This window comes from Arachis ipaensis, chromosome B01 (assembly GCF_000816755.2).
Source record: "Arachis ipaensis cultivar K30076 chromosome B01, Araip1.1, whole genome shotgun sequence".
In the NCBI taxonomy this organism is placed as follows: domain Eukaryota; kingdom Viridiplantae; phylum Streptophyta; class Magnoliopsida; order Fabales; family Fabaceae; genus Arachis; species Arachis ipaensis.
The window spans coordinates 129,896,032-129,903,490 of NC_029785.2; the positions used below are offsets into that span (position 1 = coordinate 129,896,032).

The window sequence follows — 7,459 nt, forward strand, 5'->3', positions numbered from 1 at the left end:
ATTTAATTAGATTTATATATTTAAATTATTTTTTAATAATAAATTTAAAAAATAGTTACTTTCATTAATGTGATAATATACAATTCAATGACGGCGTAAAAATAATTTATCATGAAAATTAAATTATTATTAATTTACTTTTGGAGTTTTAAACTTTTATAGGGTGTATATTGATTTAAGTAATAAGTTTTTTTTGACAGAAAGTAATACATTATTTTTAAACTATGCATGGTTTGTTATTACTTATTACCTGATCATCAGTGATCACCTAAAGTTGTTACAAAAAGGTTTAAACTTTAAAACATGGGCCTATATCTAATTATCAAATATTTCAGTTCTTGATTACTTGCTTTAATTTTTTACATTATAATTGTAAATTTGTCACTTCTTATTTTTTTAATTATATTATTTGTAGCTGATTTTATTTGCTGTTGAAAGAACATGATGTATTATTGCTTAGTCGTAGCAAAAAGAAAAGTAAAAGTGATAAAGAAAAAAAAAAAGAAAGAAAGAAAGAAAGAAAAAGTAGTGAATTATTAGCTTTATTTGCAAGTCTTCCCATACATTAAGAGTGTTATTTGCTTCGTTTTTATAACAACTTGAGCACCTTCAGTGGACACAATTTCTCTCGAGAAGCAGTGCAAATAAACTTTGTAAAAGTTGTTTTGGAATCTAAAATTGTATGGCTATCTTTTGTGTTTATTCTTACTAGGAATTAGACCAGAATTGAGATGTGTATGCTTCTTCTTTTCCCTTTCCAATTATGTGTTTGATGAAGAAATAATTGACTCCCGTGTATATTTAATAAAATTTACATTTTAGGGTGGTTGCGGTAAATATATAATTTTACAGTAATGTTTTTCAATATTTGAAAATACTTTTAATTTTTTGAAAAATAAAAAAAGTATTTAAAAAATATAACAAAAAGTGACATTAAATTTAACAATACTGTTTTAAGTATTATCAAATATTAGATTTTACCTTAATAAATTAAAATACTTAGGTTAAACGGATAAATATAAAATGATAATATTATTCAGTATTGTATGCGAGTATGTTAATTTTTAACCTTGGATGAAACCATTAATGTAGCATGATTATATACACTTGGCCTCTTTTATTATTATATTTTTTACTGTTCATCTGTCATAATTTCGTCTTAATTAATCAGGTTTCAATTCAGGTTGTGTACCTAACTATAATGGGTGAATATTATATTCTTGAAAATGACTTAAATAATATCCGCTAATTTTTTTTTTAAAAATGAAAAAAATTTGTGTCTAATTCAATATCATAGTTAATTAGTGTATTTTTCTTTGATATGAATTTTAATTTTTTTTATTTTAAATAACAAATCGATCCTCAAATTTAAAAGATCGTCCCGTCAAATTTTATACTGCACAAATCAAAGCGTTCGACTTGTGGTAAAGTAAATTTTTTTCACTCGAAAGCAAATTAGAGGGTCTGATTAGCACGTTTAAAAATTTTTTCAACCAAATTCATGAATCAACCAATGTACATTACTATATAGTTCGAATCAAGTATGTTTTGAACTAGAATTACATGTGATTCGAATTACTCACACACGTAGACACACTATAATTCGAATCAACCTGATTCGAATTACACCCACATACGCTGCATATAGTAATTTAAATTGGCCAGATTCAAATTACTCATCATTTAATTCTGTCCATTATTTTATTAAAAAATTAATAATTGATTAAAAAATTAATAATTTAAAAATTAAAAAATATATATTTTATTTCATGCATTAAAATACTATAAAAATTTGTAATGTCCTAATAACTTAGGACATTAAAGAAATACTCTACATAGTCAATAATAATTTAAAAATTAAAATAAATATAGTTATAACTAGTATTTACCTAAATTACCAGAATATTACAAACTTTTATAGTACTCCTAACATTTTTTAAGCCATTTTTTAAATTATTTTGCATAGAATAAAGGGCATTTTAAACCATTTTAAACTATTTTAAGCCATTTTTATGCAAAATAATTTTTAAAAAATGGCTTAAAAAATATTAGGAGTACTATAAAAGTTTGTAATATTCTAGTAATTTAGGTAAATATTGGTTATAACTATATTTTTTTTAATTTCTAAATTATTATTGACTATGTAGAGTATTTCTTTAATGTCCTAAGTCATTAGGACATTACAAATTTTTATAGCCTCCTTTATGAATTATCTTTGACTGGTGTGTGAATGGTGCTACTTTTTCCCAGGCATCATATACTCCTTTCATGGGGCCATTATAAATTACATAGTATTTTTTATCTTGGGTGGATTTTTTAATGATTTCAGCAATTATTTTATTTTCTGAAATTTTTGCTTCACCTGATTTGTCCACCATGCTTAGCTGGCTGAACTCTGATGTTTCTGCTTGTTGTGTTGATTTCATTGCTTCGATGGCCTTCTTGAGGGATTGGATCTGTGTCCTTATTTGCTGACAATGCTTGCATTTTTCGAGCTCTTGCTCATATTTTTGAATTTCTTGATCTAATAATTCGGATTAAAACAAGCCCCAGTATATTTCAGGGACTTTTACTCCAACAGAACAAATCAAAATACGTTCCTGAAATCCAGGAAATGGAAGGAGAGAGAATGCTCGATTTAGACTGTAAAAAGAATAAAAAAGACTTAGAAATTCCGTGTGAAAAATAAGTTTTTTCAGGTTTTCGAAGTCCTTCAATAAAACTTATAGTAAAATAAAGATTTTGAGAAAAATCATTTTGTATTGATTTTAAGAATTCGGTGTCATTACAGTTAATATTAGTTAAAATCGTTAATTTTTGATCTATTAATTTTGATAACTTAATTATTTCTTCTCTTAAATCTTCTAATTTACTTTTTTCCATTAGGTGACGTTTTTCTTTGTGAAGAGCTACGGTTTTAAGTGAAAAGTGTGGCTTTAGAAAGTGTGGTTTAAGTAAACAAATCTTTAAATCTGTACAGATTTAGATCTGTACCATATAATTTTCTTTAAATATAATAAAACTTTCTTTTGTAAATTATAAGAGTTACAAAAGAGATATTATTTTATAATTTTAAAAACCATATATATTAATTACATCTAACAATACAAAAAGAAAAAAATTAGAAAACTAATTAAAAAAGAACAAATCAAAAGAAAAATCAAAAGGCGGAATCACAAATTTAAAATAATAAAATAATAAATAAGGTGTTAATTGAGTAAGGGTAAATTTCATAATTGTTCATAGAATTGATATAAAAATAATGTGATTTTAAAGGTATGAAGTTTAAATAGTTTTACTATAATTAATTAGTTTGGTTATCAAAATTCAACTTAAATTAAGAGTTAATATTAAGCATCTTGATGACATAATTTATTTTATCTAATAATTATTAAATTTATCATAAAAGATAATTTATTCTTTATTTAAGAGAGAATCAGAGATAGAATTTACCTTATCGTTATTATTTTAGTATTTGTGCACATAAGCTATTTTTTTCATATAAAAATAATTATGGTGTAACTCAAGGAAATGGACGTGTATCAAATATTTGTGCTGCTATAGTGTCAATCAAAATCGCAACCTACATTTTGCTTTTTCACTTTTTTTTTATGAAACAAATCAATCGCAACTTACAGTTTTAGAATTGTCGACTTTTTCTTTCTTTTTTTTTTCAAATAAACCAAACGCAAGTTGTGTTTTTGAAATGGCCTTTTTTTTGAAATACCAAAACGCAGGTTGTGTTTTAAACGTGTAGAATTTTTGTACCAAAAGTTGTAAAACGCAGCTTGTATTTTGTACAATTTTAATCTAGAGTCTTGCCTATAAATACGAAATTCAATTCATCTAGACTTATACCTCACTTCTACTCTCATTCCTCTTTTTTTTTTCATATATTTCATACTTGTGAATTTTTTTTGGGAATTAGTTGTGTCAAAAAAATCGGATTAGGTGAAGTTGAGGTTATGGAAGGTATTGTAAATTTGCGAGTGTATTATAACGGTGAAATTATACCAAACATACACGAAGGAGTGACTTTTATTTCTGAATGTCCATTTTCATTTTCTATTCCATGCACTATGAGTTTTGTAGAGTTGCAAAATGGTCTTTGTGAGAATATACAAAGTCACATTTCGAAAAGGATGAGCAATATTTTATACAGAAATACTATACAAGTATTTGGTGGGCTGATACAGTTTCAAATAATGTCCATCACTGACAACGCATGTATATATTTATCAACAAACTCGATTTCACGTGTCGATGATAGAGTTGTACGTTAAGTTTCACTACAACAGAAGCGGATAATAACGGCAAAAAATTTTTGGCGATTTGAAAAAGTGCCGCTATCTGGCGATTTTGTGGTGGCTGTTGTAGCGGTTTAGTTCCCCAGCCAGTATATTATGCGATTTGTGGCAGATTTGGAATAAACTGCCAATTTATCATCTATTCTATTAGATAAAGGACAAAAAAAATCCTTAATTTCCATTTTTTTTTTCTTTTTACATCCAGTGTAAATCCCCATTCTTCTTCTTTTCCATATCAGATGAGAGCTACCCGATACCTACCCATCTTCGCGAGAGCCACCCGCTCTATTTGGTGAGTGGCGATTGTTCGTCCCTATCTTTGTTGTATTTAGAGATTAAAATGAAGCTCCGTGTTGCAGATGCGGCAGAGATCTCCACTCGATTCGTGTTCTCTCCTTATTCGACATCCGTTCTCAGCTACTCTGCCTGCTCGTTGAGATCCACCATCAATTTCCCTCCAACAGCGGGCTTCAAATCTGGGGCTTGCTCCTATTTGACATCCATCGCTTGCGCTTCAAACCAGGCGAGCCTCTCCATCCTATTGGAGCGCTGCAGATACTATCCATGGGTTTATTGATGAAGAGGTGAGATTGCATTTAGATTTATTCTCCATATGTATTCTTTTTATTCTCACTATTAAATTTAATTTTCTTACAATAAAGGTCTTCTATGTGTATCACATATATTTTATTTTTCATGATTTTGGAACTGAAAGTAAATTGCTTATGTATACCTTTAATTCTTGTGCTGAAAGTTTTATTTCTTCCATTTCTGAATTAAATGTATTTTTGTGGCTGTGATCTACGAATATCATTTAGTAATTTTAAACTTGACTTCCTTTATTAACATATCTGGCCTTCTTTATTTATATATGTGATGCTTTGTTATCTCGACCAATGTGATCTATGTGGTTTTGCCTTTAATTTACTATTATCATCCTTGATCAAATGTGCATGTATTATACTGCATGCAATCAATGGAATCCTTTGGATTCATCATCGGTATGTCCTCCACGCCTCCCCATTTTTCACATCTTCTATTCATGTGATTTATTAACATTCAGCTGTTAACTTCATAGCTTACAATGTTCCTTCCTGATTTATTTGAAATATTGGCAGGATGATGGTGACTTCTTGCAAACAACAGAGCCAAAGAGGACAAGGTAATACAAAATTTGATGACACAAATATAATAACCATAAAGTATCATTTGCACTTATTTGTCTCTCTTTGTTTTGATCATCAATGAGACAGGTAAAAATATCAAGATATATTGATATCATTTTTCAAAACAATTTTATATGTTAATTTATAATAAGCCCATTTCAAACAAATTTTGAAGTTATGTCCTGTTTATGTTTGTGTATTGTTCTGTGTCAATATTTACTCCTTGTTTTGACCGTTTGAAGTCAACTATTTTGTTGGGTTTAGTGGTTTATAATTTTAGGTACTGTTGAGTATTGTGTACTTGTATTTGCTCTTTTTTATTTTTTGGTTGGTTGATTTATGATTGGCAATTTGAGGCTTTGCTTGATTCAATGATCAAGATGATGAAACAACTTTATTCGAGGAGGTTGAGAATATTCTATCTGGTTTAAAGCATTTAAAGCATTTCTACCCATGCTAGAATTCTTTGAGAAATATATTTTATTAATATACTTTCTTTAATTATTCAATTTATTACCTACTGTGATATGTGTCATTTACAAAGGGGCTTGACTATCTTAATTTTATTTTGACTTTATTAAGATAATCTAATAGGTAAAGCCAATAACTATTTCTAACTTGTTATATATTGAATTTCTTATTGTTGGAAGATACTTCCACTTGGAACCAACAATCTAGAGCTACTTGAAGATGTTTATTTGTTGATAATCTTTGTGGGTAAAATATTTTTTTTCCAGGTCTTTATTTTTTTGTTTAAAGTTTTCATTTGTTGATTAGTTTATCTTTTCTTAGTAGAAGATGTTTGTTAGATCTTTGCTTTTAATATCTATCAATTGTGGATGAATTTATTTAAGATGTTCATGCTCTACTGTGACTGAGAGGGTTATGTTTTGTGACAGTGGCAAGACACTACGTGACATCTTGGAGGCCCTTCCCCGAGAATGGATATCTGAAGATCTAATGGAGGCACTCATGAATAGAGGAGTTCATCTTTCTCCTACAATGTGAGCATAAGACATCATTTCGAGCTAATTTTCTTTTTATTAGGTATTGGTATTTAATTATTTATTTTCTACCATGTGACTTCTATCCATTAAAATGTATTTCTCATTGGCTGTATTTAGATTAGAAGTGGGAGACTGGGTGAAATTTATTGGAACTATCACAGCTCCTACCTATGGGTGGCAAGGTGCTAGACCAAAGAGTATTGGATTTGTGCAAAGTATTCAAGATCGTGATAATCTTATCGTTTTATTTTGTTCTGGAGAAGTTTATGTTTTAGCAAATGAAGTTGTAAAACTCATTTCATTAGACTGAGGGCAACATGTACAGTTGAAAAAGGACGTGAATAAATAAAAAAATATATTTATAGTATTAAAAAATTTGAAAAAAGTTCAAAAAATTTATCCTTTAAAATTAAATTAAAAAAAGCATTTTTTAAAAGAAAAAAATTAATTTGCAGTGAAATTAGCGGCGGTTTGTAACCGCCGGTAAAAAATGGACTAAATCCTAATACTTGTATATTGCGGCGGTTTAAAACTGCCGCTAATCTAGTTGCCGCAAAACCTAATCCCAGCGCTCATAACCAAGGCGGTCCATTGAGCCGCCGGCCTTTGATTTTGTGGCGATTTAAAATCGCTGCTAATCATAAAAAACCGCTGCAATGTAGCCTCTTTTGTAGTGTTTGAACAGCATACGGGACTAGACCCGGTTAGCGAGGAGGTCAATGTTAATGAACTCGAGGATATAAAATGGGAAGAAGATAATAACGACAGGGAAGAGAAGTTCGAAGCCATGTACGAAGTCGATGACGAAAATGATGACGGAGATCTGGCAGACAATCTGATGGGGGAAAATAAAGCAAATGCGATTGTAAACTAGCACTCCCTTTAGTGTTCCATCTTTTATGCAAATTCTAATTTTGGACAGTTCCAAAATAGTCAAACGCTGATTTTATCTGCATACAAAGGATATGAAACACGTTTT

General features: G+C 29.0%; 1 long non-coding RNA gene across 3 annotated transcripts; it reads left to right on the top strand.

Annotated features, from left to right (window-relative positions):
• LOC107638535 lies at positions 4,391-6,849 on the top strand. 3 transcript variants are annotated; one of them, XR_001619810.2, is made up of 4 exons: positions 4,395-4,891; positions 5,426-5,469; positions 6,373-6,477; positions 6,598-6,742. It is a non-coding gene; the product is annotated as an uncharacterized LOC107638535 (long non-coding RNA). The 3 variants fall into 3 exon arrangements; XR_001619811.2 differs by having other exon boundaries at positions 4,403-4,599; positions 4,667-4,891; positions 6,373-6,849; XR_001619809.2 differs by having other exon boundaries at positions 4,391-4,891; positions 6,373-6,849.